Source organism: Mandrillus leucophaeus, unplaced genomic scaffold (assembly GCF_000951045.1).
Source record: "Mandrillus leucophaeus isolate KB7577 unplaced genomic scaffold, Mleu.le_1.0 Scaffold300, whole genome shotgun sequence".
In the NCBI taxonomy this organism is placed as follows: Eukaryota; Metazoa; Chordata; class Mammalia; order Primates; family Cercopithecidae; genus Mandrillus; species Mandrillus leucophaeus.
Genome location: NW_012103144.1, coordinates 1,375,108 through 1,387,745, shown reverse-complemented (window position 1 = coordinate 1,387,745; position 12,638 = coordinate 1,375,108). Strand labels below are relative to the sequence as shown.

Genomic DNA, 12,638 nt, shown 5'->3' with positions numbered 1-12,638 from the left:
GAATGAGGAGGGACTTCATTCAAGGTCTTCTGGCCCCAAATGCCATATTCTTTGTGCTACATCTCCCAGAACACATGGAATTGAACAACTGAACTAATAGAGAAAATGACATAAATAAATGGATAAAGATGAAGAGATGGTTAGAAATCAAACTTTGAAGACAAAATTATTGATATACTTTGAAAATAGTTGAAATACTTGAAAATACTTTGACCCATTTTAGACTTCTGACCTCTGAAACAAGATATAAAATTTGTGATTTTTGTTAATTTATTATAGCAGCAATAAGAAAGTAATACCAGCCGGGCATGGTTGCTCACACCTGTAATCCCAGCACTTTGGGAGGCCGAGGTGGGTGGATCACTTGAGGTCAGGAGTTTGAGACCAGACCGGCCAACATGGTGAAACCCTGTCTCTACTAAAAATACAAAAAATAGCAGGGCATGGTGGCACGTGCCTGTAATCCCAGCTACTTGGGAGGCTGAGGCAGGAGTATTGCTTGAACTGGAGATGGAGCTTGCAGTGAGCTGAGTTGTGCCACTGCACTCCAGCCTAGGCAACAGAGTGAGACTCTGTCTCAAAATAAATAAATAAATAAATAAATAAAAATAAATAAAAGAAAGTAATACCCAGTTACTACAGAAGAGTACTCAAAAAGTTATCACTTTACAAAAAGGAACCTCCCTAAAGTTCTCTAATATTTATAAAAAGATCTCATGATTCAAATTCTGAGAATAATATGGTTTCCAAATAGCTTAAAAAAAAACCCTACCACTTAAACAGAGGATTTCTAAGGCTAGAAAACATATCCACTGTACCCATTATTATGTACCCACCTATGAAAAATAGAGTTGTTTGTAATTAGAATATATTTAGTCAAATATTTATTAAGTATTAAAGAACTATGCACAACAAGTAAAACGCTGTCTTTATTCCTATCTTATTTAGATAGCTGGACTGTATCCATGGTTTTTATATATATATTATATATATATAGTAAAAATATCTACAGTATACATATATATAGCATAGAATATATTAAATATATAAATATAGTATGCATATACACACATATACATGTAGATATATACTTCCCTTTTATTAAGACTCAGTGCAAATCTAGATTTAAATCCAAACGCTAGCACTGATACAACTTTTGGTAAGTTGTTTAAGTTTCTTTTTAAGTAAAGTGGAAATTGCTCAGTTTGCTGGGAGGAATGGAAATGATAGATTTATCCACTGAATAACAGTGTACTGTAGACCCTTTGGCATTTTCTCACAAATAAGGATTCCGAGTAATAACATTTCCACATATGTTTGAAAGCAGATGCTAACAGGAAGACTAATGTACAGAAAGACACAGTGCTCTGGTCAGAAGGTATGTGATAAATAGAACAGATTAATCTTATGAAAATAGAAACTTTTAATTAGCATTAACTATGATTATTCACAGGGTGTTTATAGTCTATTATTGGATGCAAATCAAAATACTACAAAAGCTAGATGCCACTTCCTGCTTTTCAAGGTATGGTGAGGACGGGATGAAATGTAGGAGTCACTCAGTGAGTAAGCAGAAACTAGTCTCTGCTTGGCAGTTTGAGATGGCTATAAAATTTGAATTTGGAGGGTGAACAAAACTCTGACTTGTAAATTTTTCTGTTTTAATCCAATCACTCCAATTAAGGCAAACAGACCTACTTGATAATTTTTATACAACTTGTGTTAGAAATCTATGAAAACTATTGCATATTAAGTCTCTATCTTAAGGTCTCTGTAGTTAAAAGAGTACACGACGCTGTCAGAAAGTTGGGTAAAACAAGCATTTTATATATTGGGTCACTTTCATGATCTTGGACAATAATTCTTTAGATATCTGCTCATGGGAAGAAAGCAATTTAAAACATAATAACACATTTTGAAACTCAGCCTTGGGATGCACTTTGTGATTTATGTATTGTGTTATTTCTCTCATATGACCCTCGAAAGGAAATTGTCAACTGGAAAGGAACCCTTGCTATTTTACACATTAGTTAAAAGAAATGCACATCAAAATATAGTAGTCAATTAATTTTCCGGTACTAGGGAGGTTTCGATGACTCTATGGGTGCTATATGTTAATTTAATGAGCTTTGCTATTTATTTTATAGTGTGAAATAGTCAATATTAAGGCAGGTCACTGAAGATGTGCCTAACTGGCTTTGTGATATTTGGAAAGGTCAGTCTCTGGATAAAACAAAACAAAACAAAACGAAAGCAAATTGCTTGTAGGGAAACAGCCTGTTGCATGGCAAGAGTGATTCTATCTTGAAGTGAAGCCACCATAATAATCGATGTTTGACCCCCACATGTAAAGGTGTTCTCAGTAACATCTTTAAACAATGCCTGCAGCATAGATAATCATGAAGATGTTTATCTAATCTCCCCAGTGGTCATTTGGTAAGAAAGTCTGAAGATGTGATCAGCACATTAAAAGTTTGCTATATGAAGAATTATTTCTGGAGGTTGGTGCAAGGATCCACCGTCTTGCAGCCACCTATCACTTCTGTTTGTAAGTTGCTAGTTGATAATTCTTTCTGATAAACTGTATTTGTTAGCCTCTTTCTTTGGCCTTTCAGCTCTGTTGGGCTTTGGGGGTGGGTTTGCTTATATTTGCTCACCACAGAACACTGCTTTCTAATGATGTAAGTTAAAAGTGAAGATGAAGCCTAGAGAACACAATAAATGGGAGATTAAAGAATGACCCTTAGGTGGCCTCTTTGAGGTTTAAGATGTCTCATCTGATCTGATATTCATGGCTAAGGCTCTGTTATGTCCCAAGAGCAGTCAGTGTATTATGGGAAGACCTACCTGTGGACTTAGGTAGCACCTAGGTAGTTAGCTGGAGCCTGATGTGTAAGATCACTGCACCACTAAACTTCCCACATCTATTCTTTCCCTCTTTCTCTCCTGTAACAATGCAAAAGGTGTCTTTCCTCTTGCTGGATGTGATCCCTCCTGCCTTCAATCAATAGACCAGGCGCTATTAGATTAAATTCTCTCATCTTTTTATCTTAAAATCTTCCTTTCAATAGAATATAAGTATTTCAAAACCCATGCTCTTCCTTGACAAACTTAACTCCTCCCTTTCTTTGTTCATATCTCAGAGAACAATTTTTAAACAACTGTCTTATTTCTCTGTCCCCATGTAATATCTGGTAAGTGTACTATTTTGCAAACACAAATTCTCTTGAATTTATCAAAGCAGTCTTTGCTAACCAGTAATTCTAGAATCTCAGCAGCCACTTCAAAATATTTGTTCCAGTTTTCATTCAAATGAGAACTTTACTTTATATTAGAAAAATAGTCAGTTAAAAAAAAAAAAAAAAGAGAAAAGTACTCAGTGAAAAAGAGAAAAATACTCACTGAAATGTTTCAGAAATAATGATCCTCAAAATAGAATTGTAAAGATTTCTCTAACACTTTCATTATCTACCTTGATTCTTGGCCATAGTCTTTAATTGTATTTTGTTGGATTATATTTTACAATACCTATGCTTCTAATCTATCAGCACCTTTTTTTTCTTTCTGTTCTTTACTCACTTCTATGAGCAACAAAAGGGAAAAAACAATTTCATATAATTATATAAATCCAGTAATTGTTTTGGGACTCTACTGTGCTGTACAGACAAGGTGGTGATACTGTTGAAAACAAACTGCTTCCTAACAGGGACCATTGATTGTGTTTGAAATCAATGTATAATGTGTGAAAGTTACAACTGCATAAAAGTGAAATGTAAAGATGTTGAGCATCACTCCAAAACTGCTATTTTTTGATGTCTCAATCTCTATGAATAACCAGACCCAATATATTTTCATAGTTAGAAAAAATTAAAAAGTTAGGTGATACTTTTAGCATTGTCAATTACCAATAATGCAAATTTCAGAAAATTTCAGAAAAGTGGAATGATGACTGAGATATGGTTATGAGCAAGTTTGGTTCCAAGCTTACAGAAGTGCTAAATGTTGAATATCATTTACATGTAAAAATCAAAGAAGGATTTGATTAAAGTCACTGTTGTGAAAAACAAGTTACAGAACCATAGACTGTAGAGCTTGGAAGTATTAGAGACCCTGTAGAATCCAATCTTATGATCCTGCTGCAAAGAAAACTGGCTGAAAAGGTGAAAAGAAAATTGTCAAAGTCATACAGCTAGCCTCTGGCAGAGAGGTACGTGAAATCCAGGTCTGTTTACCCTCAGTACGGTACATATTCTAATACAAGTAAACATACATACAGAACAATCCCCTAAGTCTATTGGTTATATATACCTTAGAATATTCTACCAATAAAATACTCCTATCCCAGCATGAGAGGCTGGTGCAGTTCATGTATGTGCACCACTCAGCAGCAGAACTGATCCTTCATCTAAGTGAAGAGGGGTGCTATGCAGGATGCCCTTGGGCTGCTATGAGAACATCTCAGCCCAAAGTGCTGGTCCCACTCACCCTCCAACTGAACCTAGTTGAGGATTAAACATCAAAGCAACCCCAAACCTGGAAGGTTAAAGGGAATTCTTTTCTCTAGAGGCTCCATGGAAAATAATCTTTATTCTTTGGCCCACAGGCTAAACTGAACTCAATACAAATCACTGAATAGCTTAGACAAATTTTGGTGCCAGGTAAAAAGAAGTTTGATATCTGTGGTATTCAGCTGTGCTTTATCCTACAGTCACAGATCCTACGGTTTCAAAAAAAATCGTTGCTGTTCACCCACACGTATGTATGTCTGGCTTTAAAATTCTGAATTATGTTCATAGGAAGAATTAAGCAGTGCTTCAGAGGATATTTGAAGCTCAAAGATAAATGTAGAATTTAGAGAAGAATGCTCTTTTATACTGAAATATTTTGGAAAAATTTTATAGTAAACATGAGTATATGATAAGCAGAAGGCTAAAGTCTCATTTTATTTTATTTTATTTTTATTATTTTTTTTTGAGACAGAGTTTTGCTCTTGTCGCCCAGGCTGGAGTGTAGTGGCGCGATCTTGGCTCACTGCAACCTCTGCCTCCGGGGTTCAAGTGATTCTCCTGCCTCAGCCTCCTGAGTAGCTGGGATTACAGGTGCCTGCCACCATACCTGGCTAATTTTTTGTATTTTTAGTAGAGATGGGCTTTCATCATGTTAGCCAGACTGGTCTCAAACTCCTGACTCAGGTGATCCACCTGCCTTGGACTCCCAAAGTGCAGGTATTACAGGTGTGTGAGCCACTATGCCAGGCCACGTCTCATGATTTTTTAGATAAAATTGAAGACTTAAAAGAATATTCCTCTTTTAGCTGCTGTTTGAGGCTATGCTCTGTCTTTCTGGAGATATGCACTACTTTCCTTTGCCATTAGAGGCCTTCAAGTGGAAGAGTTTAAGAAACACAGAACATCATTTTTTTTTTTTTTTTTAAACTTACCTTGGCAGTACATTTCCAAATTCCAAAAAGCAAGCCATAGAGTTTCAAATCTTCTTGAAGCTTAGTGATTTGGAGTTAAAGTAGTTTTTAGTTCATACATTCCAAAGATAGGAAATAATTATGTTCTGAAGATACCATTAAGGTCAGTTGTCAGCATAAAGTGGACATAATTTAGAGATTGTTATGTCAACTGACTGGATGTATGATGTTAACCTGTGTTTGGGGTATCACAGGAAAGCTTAATACATTAGACTGGAATCACCTTCCAGATAATGTGGAAGAATTATGTCAATGATGATATACAGTATTCTTTGTACTTTTTGAGGTATCTAAGCCAAATAAGTATCTAGAACGCAACAACAGAATCTTCGGAGAATCAACAGTGGGAGTCATTATGTGTAATCACAGAAATATCAAAAGTGTGTTTTATCAGCAAATCTGATATTATGCTCATTATGATTTTTTTGTTATTGTTGGGGGAGGAAGGAAAGATGGTTATAAATGATGGGTATAGAATTAGACATGTCAGAAGACTTCACAGAGAGCTCAATGACTCATTTAACCAAGCAATAAACCACTGGGAAACTAGATGGGAGACATGTATGTTTATTAAAATATCATGCAGAATAGGAGATGGAAATATCCAGCATCTCAAAGTGGCAGTCTCTAACCTGATAACATAACTGCTGCACAATTTTTCAGTGTAAAAAATCAACTGCTTGTTATAAAGGTGTTTTCACCCATCTTCATGCATGCAAAAGAATAACAACACAATTAGCCTTTTGGATATAAAGAAAAAAGGAACAATCAAGAAACAATACTTTTAATAATTTAAAAAATCTTTATAACCCCAAATATATTGTAATACTATTATTTTCCAGGTTATTTTTGCTGTAATAACAGTATATAAATACATATATTTTCTTGTTTTGAGAAGTTAAGATTTAGTTGTAATACAAGTAAATCCTCTAAATAAACTATTTTTTAAAAGGTATGATAAATTGTAATACTTACAGGGATTTTTATGTAAGTACTGAACGATGAAGTTTAGAGACAATATAAAATCAACTATGGATTGACTAGAAAATAGCTGTGTGTCCCTTTAACCCATATTTTCATTTTGTCAAAAATTATTAAGTGACACAACTGTTGTTTAAAAACAGAAAATAAAGCTTTAGCTAAGTATACAAAATGAAAATATTCATTCTCCTTTCTAAGATATTGTCTACCTTACTGGTTGATAGCATTTTCAGTGCACTATTATAACACATAACAGTTCTCTCCACACCAATTTGGCTATATAGGTCTATGAACACTCCTCACATGTTTAATATGTAAACATGCCACTGAGCACAAAAAATGAATTAAAAAGAGTAAAATCCAACATCGGCAGTTGGGTTTTATATATAAAGCAGCAACAGGGCAGACCTCAGGTGATGTTTACACTTACTTCTTGACCTAGACTTATGTTAACAAGCCCCTAAAAGGTCTAAAGCACTAAAGAGGTCTGCCAACTACACTGAGATGTGGCTACGTAGATGTTCTATGGGTTTACAAATATAAGGTGAATAAAACTGAATATATCCATCAAAATCTTTATATTCTACATAGCAAAAGAGTACTAGGAAAAATTACAAATAAATCAGGTCTCCTATAGTTAAATCAATCAATAGCAACTCTCTCACTTAAAAAGTAACACCGGGCATAGCATATAGAGCATCTAAGACACAAAATGTATGCAATTCCAAATTTTAGATTATATTACACATTTTACTTTTTTTTTGTTAAAGATGTGCTATGTAATCATTACAATCATTTTAACTACAGCAAATACATGAGTAGGTTAAAAATTGGTATGTCATATATCCCATAAATATATATACCTTTTATGTGCATACAAAAATTTTTTAAAAATTGGCTTAGTGTCAGAAGTAAATTTAATAAAATAGAGTTCTTAATTAAGGCTAGAATTTTCCATAGTGAGAAAACTGTCCCCATGGAGTAGCTAAGAAGACAGAATATGTAGGCACAAAGCCTGGGTTTTATTTGTTTGTTTATTTATTTATTTATTGAGACAGAGTCTAGCTCTGTTGCCCAGGCTGGAGTGGAGTCTCAGCTCACTGCAACCTCTGCCTCCCAGGTTCAAGTGATCCTTCTGCCTCAGTCTACCTACTAGCTGGGATTGCAGGCACGTGCCACCACGCCCGGCTAATTTTTGTATTTTCAGTAGAGACGGTGTTTTGCTCTGTTGGCCAGGATGGTCTCTAACTCCTGACCTCAGGTGATCCACCCTCCTTGGCCTCCCAAATTGCTGAGATTACAGGCATGAGCCACAGTGCCTGGCCAAAGCCTGGGTTTTAATACTAGCTCTGCCAACCCCCAGTTACTTAATCTTTATACCTTAGTTTCCTTACTGTATACAGGAAAAATGTTAGCAGAACCTATTCCATAGGCCTGTTTTGAAGATTAAATAGTGTTGATAAAACAACCTGGAAGAGGAAATGATACATAAATGTAAATGTCTGTTATTTGTAGACATAAACAAGCCAGGAGTAGTAACTGAGCACCAGAGGTGAGACAGAAGAGAGAGAAAGAAAAAGATCAAATTAATGTGTGCTTTGTGACATGACCACTTCCCAATCACCTTTCCTCCAGTCCTCCCATGACCAACAGTTTCCTCATCAAAGTCTATTAAACTCACAAAGTTTGGACATTAACAAAGGTTTTTTTTTTTTTTTAATTTTTATTTTTTTACAAAGCAAGGAAATGGCTAAACTTTATGCAGTTTATGTTGTACTAAACAGGGGAATCTCGACTCTAAGAGTCAAAAGAGGCCGGGAAATTTTAAAACTGATGAATGAATAAAAATTGTGGGGTCAGTTTTGGATTCTGACAGGTTTTGAAACTGGGATAAAGGGGTTCTCAAATTACACTGGCAGTGCACAAATTTTACAGTAACATAAGAAAGCACCAGTATTTTCAGACTCTACTTTGGAAAAGAATTTAAACTCAGCCGGGCGCAGTGGCTCACACCTGTAATCCCAGCACTTTGGGAGACTGAGGCTGGTGGATCACCCGAGGTCAGGAGTTTGAGACCAGCCTGACCAACACGGTGAAACCCCATCTCTACTAAAAATACAAAAACTAGCCGGGCGTGGTGCTGGTCGCCCGTAATCCCAGCTACTTAGGAGGCAGGAGAATCGCTTGAACCAGGGAGGTGGAGGTTGCAGTGAGCTGAGATTGCATCGTTGCACTCCAGTCTGGGCAACAAGATTGAAACTGCATCTCAAAAAAAAAAAAAAAAAGAACACAAACTCTCAAATGATTTCATTACTTATAATGAAAGCCTTTTCAAGTTGTGTGTGTGAGAGTCAGTTAGTGGTTTCTCCCCTTTCCAGGTAAACAATTCATAGTAAGTGGTTGCTAAGTCACGGATTGTATTTCTCGGCTCCCATCCCTAGCATCTAGGCTTGGCCATGTGATTCACTGTCATTAATAGAGCATTAATATGAATGACATGTGATGCTTCTAGAACAAGGCTTTTAGGAGTCAGATATATGTTCTCCATTTCCCTTTCATACTCTTGCAATATGGATTTGAATGACAAAAATGCATAACATGTAAAGAACCTGGGCACCTGAACCACTGCACAGAGGAGAGTTGATAACCTGCCACGAGCATCTGCCTCAAATTATTAAATTAACAAAAAATATAATTTTACTAAATGTGAGCCTTTATACATTTAGGGTAAAGTTTTATAGAAACTAGAATTATGTTAGCTAATATATCAAATTACTTGGGGATGATATAATAGTATGATGGCTAAGAATAAATTCTACCACACAAATGCTGTGTCTAGCAGTTATTAGCTATGTGATCCTTGGCAAATTAATCTTTCTGAGCTTTAGTTTCCTTATTTAAATAAAATGATGATAATAATGGTACCTGTTTTAAAGTGCTAGAATTGTGCCAGTATGACTCATTGTATGTACCTGATAAACCCAGCCTTTATTAATATCTACGATTAGGCTTATCCCTGTGGATGAGTGAATTAGCTAAATAAGCAGAACCAATGAATCCAGTTTTCTTGTAAGTATACAGAAGCATTCTGAACAGTTTAGGAGAGTCTATCTAGAAGCTGGCGTGGTTGTACATAAAATGGTTGCAGAGTCAGAAGGCTCACTGACAGTGCCACCTCCTTGGCCAGCTTCAATGACATACCTCATTTAGAGCACAGACTCTATAGCCCAACTGCTGGATTCAAATTCCAGCTCTGCCCTTACTGTGTGAACTCAGGCATGTTACATGCCTCCCTATGTTTCAGTTTCCTGATGAGTAAATGGGACTAATAAAGTGACGCATATCACTGAAGATGAAAAAATAGTGGTGTGCTTCAGCTTAGTCTTAGGGCATAAAATTATACGGATATACATGGTATAAATTTCTCCTTGTAAAAAAATGAAGTCCAAATTAAATATTTTTCTGGTTATAAATGACAAAATGCTCACCACTGACACTGGAGATTCTGGATACTTACAGGCAGTTACACATTTAACTAGTATGTAATAGCACTTTAAACATACCGAAGCCATATGGTATAGTGGTTAAGCACTGAGGCTACAGGCACAGACTAAAATTCTAATTATTTCTTTGCCACTTACTAGCTGTGTGACAATGGTTAAGTGACTTAACTTCTCTCAGCTTCTGTGTTTTCCTTGAAGAATGCAGCCAATATTTAGAGTTCTGTGTCACAGTCTCTTGTATCAATGTCATAGGGTTGCTGACAGGGTTAAATGTGACACTACACATTATAAGCCTTACAAAGGACCAGTTACATAATATAGGCTAAACAACTTTTAACCATTCTTATTAGTAATTATTTGCTACTTGATCAGTATCTGTGGAATGAATGAAATAAATGTTTGGCATCACCTAAACATGACAGTCAATGATGAGTGAAAACAAAAATAGTAGCCATTTAAGTTCAGTGGAAAATGATTGCTGGTTTCAGGCAGTGCTGACCTAAAGATTTAATGGTGGAAACAAAGGTAAAGCTTAAAACAGAACTAATGGCTTTTTTTTTTTTTTTTTTTTACATCTTGGGGAGGTGAGTAGGATACAACTAAGAATAAATAAGATAAATGCAATATGATATGTTACTAAGAACAGATTCTCTAAAAAATTACATTTCATATACCATGTATATAAAATATGAAATATTTATGCTCCTTTAAAATTGTATCTAATTCTCACAATTATTTTTTTAGATGGGAAGAAAGGGAATTATTAAGAACATATTAAAATTTACAGAAACTTTGAGGAATAAAAAGCAGATATTTATATTTTACTTTAAATGTCATTTTCTTCAGGAAGCCTTCCTTAGTTAATACATTCTTAATCTTTTCCAATCTGATCAGCCTTTTATTTTAAAAGCTTTCAATAATTTTGCACTCATGAGCTGGTGAGCATTAAAGGGCTTTGTAAAAGCTGAAGTTCCATAAAGAAAAGATCTCTCTTTGCCTGTTGATATACTACTTAGTAAATGAGCTTGTAAATAACTCCAGGGCAAGAAAAATGCTTTTACTTCTTATGTACTATAAACAGTGCTCAGTGCCAAGTTCTAAAGGGCATAGGCTCTTCTCAAATGCTTCAGCCAAAGGGTATGCAGTGAGTGACAACTATGAAAATATAAAAGCAGAACAAAAGAATAGACAACTGGCATTACTTTAAATAATGTCACTAAGCCATTTACAGAGTAAAAAGCTGCCTGCTGTATTGTGCTATCTGGGCCAGTGAAACTAGGACATGCTGAATATGAAGAGAAAAGCACAGGCAGAGGCCTCTAGAAGACATGCTGTTGCCTCCAGTGCCATCAGCAGAAAGGAGCCAACAGAGCTCACTTATTATAGAGCCACTTTGATTTAGGCACCAAGGGACTCATCACCGAAGCCACAAACCTCTTAGAAATTAAAGTCAATGCTTGCAATTGCACTTAGAACAAATTCAAGCAGCTCTGGAAAAAATATGCTTTATTATCATGGTCAACACATTTACTGCAACATCAAAATATCTGAATTTAGCCTTTTTCCCTTCCTTTTTTCTGTGTATAAAAATTAGATTTTTAAAATTAATTATGTGATTTATTAAATATTTTTTTCCCACAAAAATACACTTTTCAAGCTGTTCTTTGAAAGAGACAATCAAGAATGATCCATGAGAATATGGAATTATTAAGTATTATAGAAAGCCAGAGAACTGAATTGAGAATAAATTTTCACTTCAAAGGTAATTTTTTTCGTACTATTTTCCTTGCTATTTACAACAATCTTCTCAATAAGTCTCCAATACCTATGACAACTAGTATGTTTTCTTCTTTGGTTAGCAGAAGATCACAGAATCTTACACTAATTATAAATCTCCATAAATTGTATGTAATAATTTCTTAAAATGACTCTTCTGGGTGTTTTCTCCTTTTTAAAAACAGTTGAACAATAGGTTGAGTATATTTATCAAGGTAGAAACTATAAGCAGGAACTAGCATTGTCAGCAGCAGGTTAAATGACCTAAAGATGATTAACTTTGTTTTGGCTTTATTTTTCCTGCGGGTTTCTAATCAACCCTTTCCGGTAGGTTTCTAATCAATACCCTTTCCCTTAAAGAACCCTTCCTCATTAGAGGATTTACATCCATCTTCAGTTTCAATAATGCAGGTAGACAGGTCAAAGATTCATTCTTACAATTTCAAATTCAGAGTGATAAAAATATTAATATGTGTTAATTTTTTATATTTCCCAATTAATATACTTTTACATCATTACATCACTAGATATAGTAGTGTTTCAATGCAACTATATGCCTACTTATAAATGTAACTTTAGTTATTACAAATAAGTTTTAATCTTTTTCAGTTGAAACTTTCCTAAGTGTAGTATAATTATTTACTATTTGATTACTTGCCAGAATCTTCATAGTTTCAAATTAAGAGAAAAATAAGTATGGTGTTTCCATTTACAAAAACATCCTATGGCACTGACTTTGAATCTAGAATACAGAATGTTTTTTACCTCCTTGTAGACCTAGAACATGAAGTCTGTTAAGCTTCACTAAAACTATGACTAACCATTGTGTGTACCACATTCTTTGGTTGTAAGAAAAGAATCTTTACAGTATAAATGATTTTGGAATGAGTATCACAATG

At 35.0% G+C, this 12,638-nt stretch overlaps 1 protein-coding gene across 5 annotated transcripts in view; it reads right to left on the bottom strand.

The window, feature by feature from the left end:
• RIMS1 (regulating synaptic membrane exocytosis 1) overlaps positions 1–12,638 on the bottom strand; it is a 501,191-nt gene that overhangs the window by 39,250 nt on the left and 449,303 nt on the right. The window lies entirely within an intron of this gene.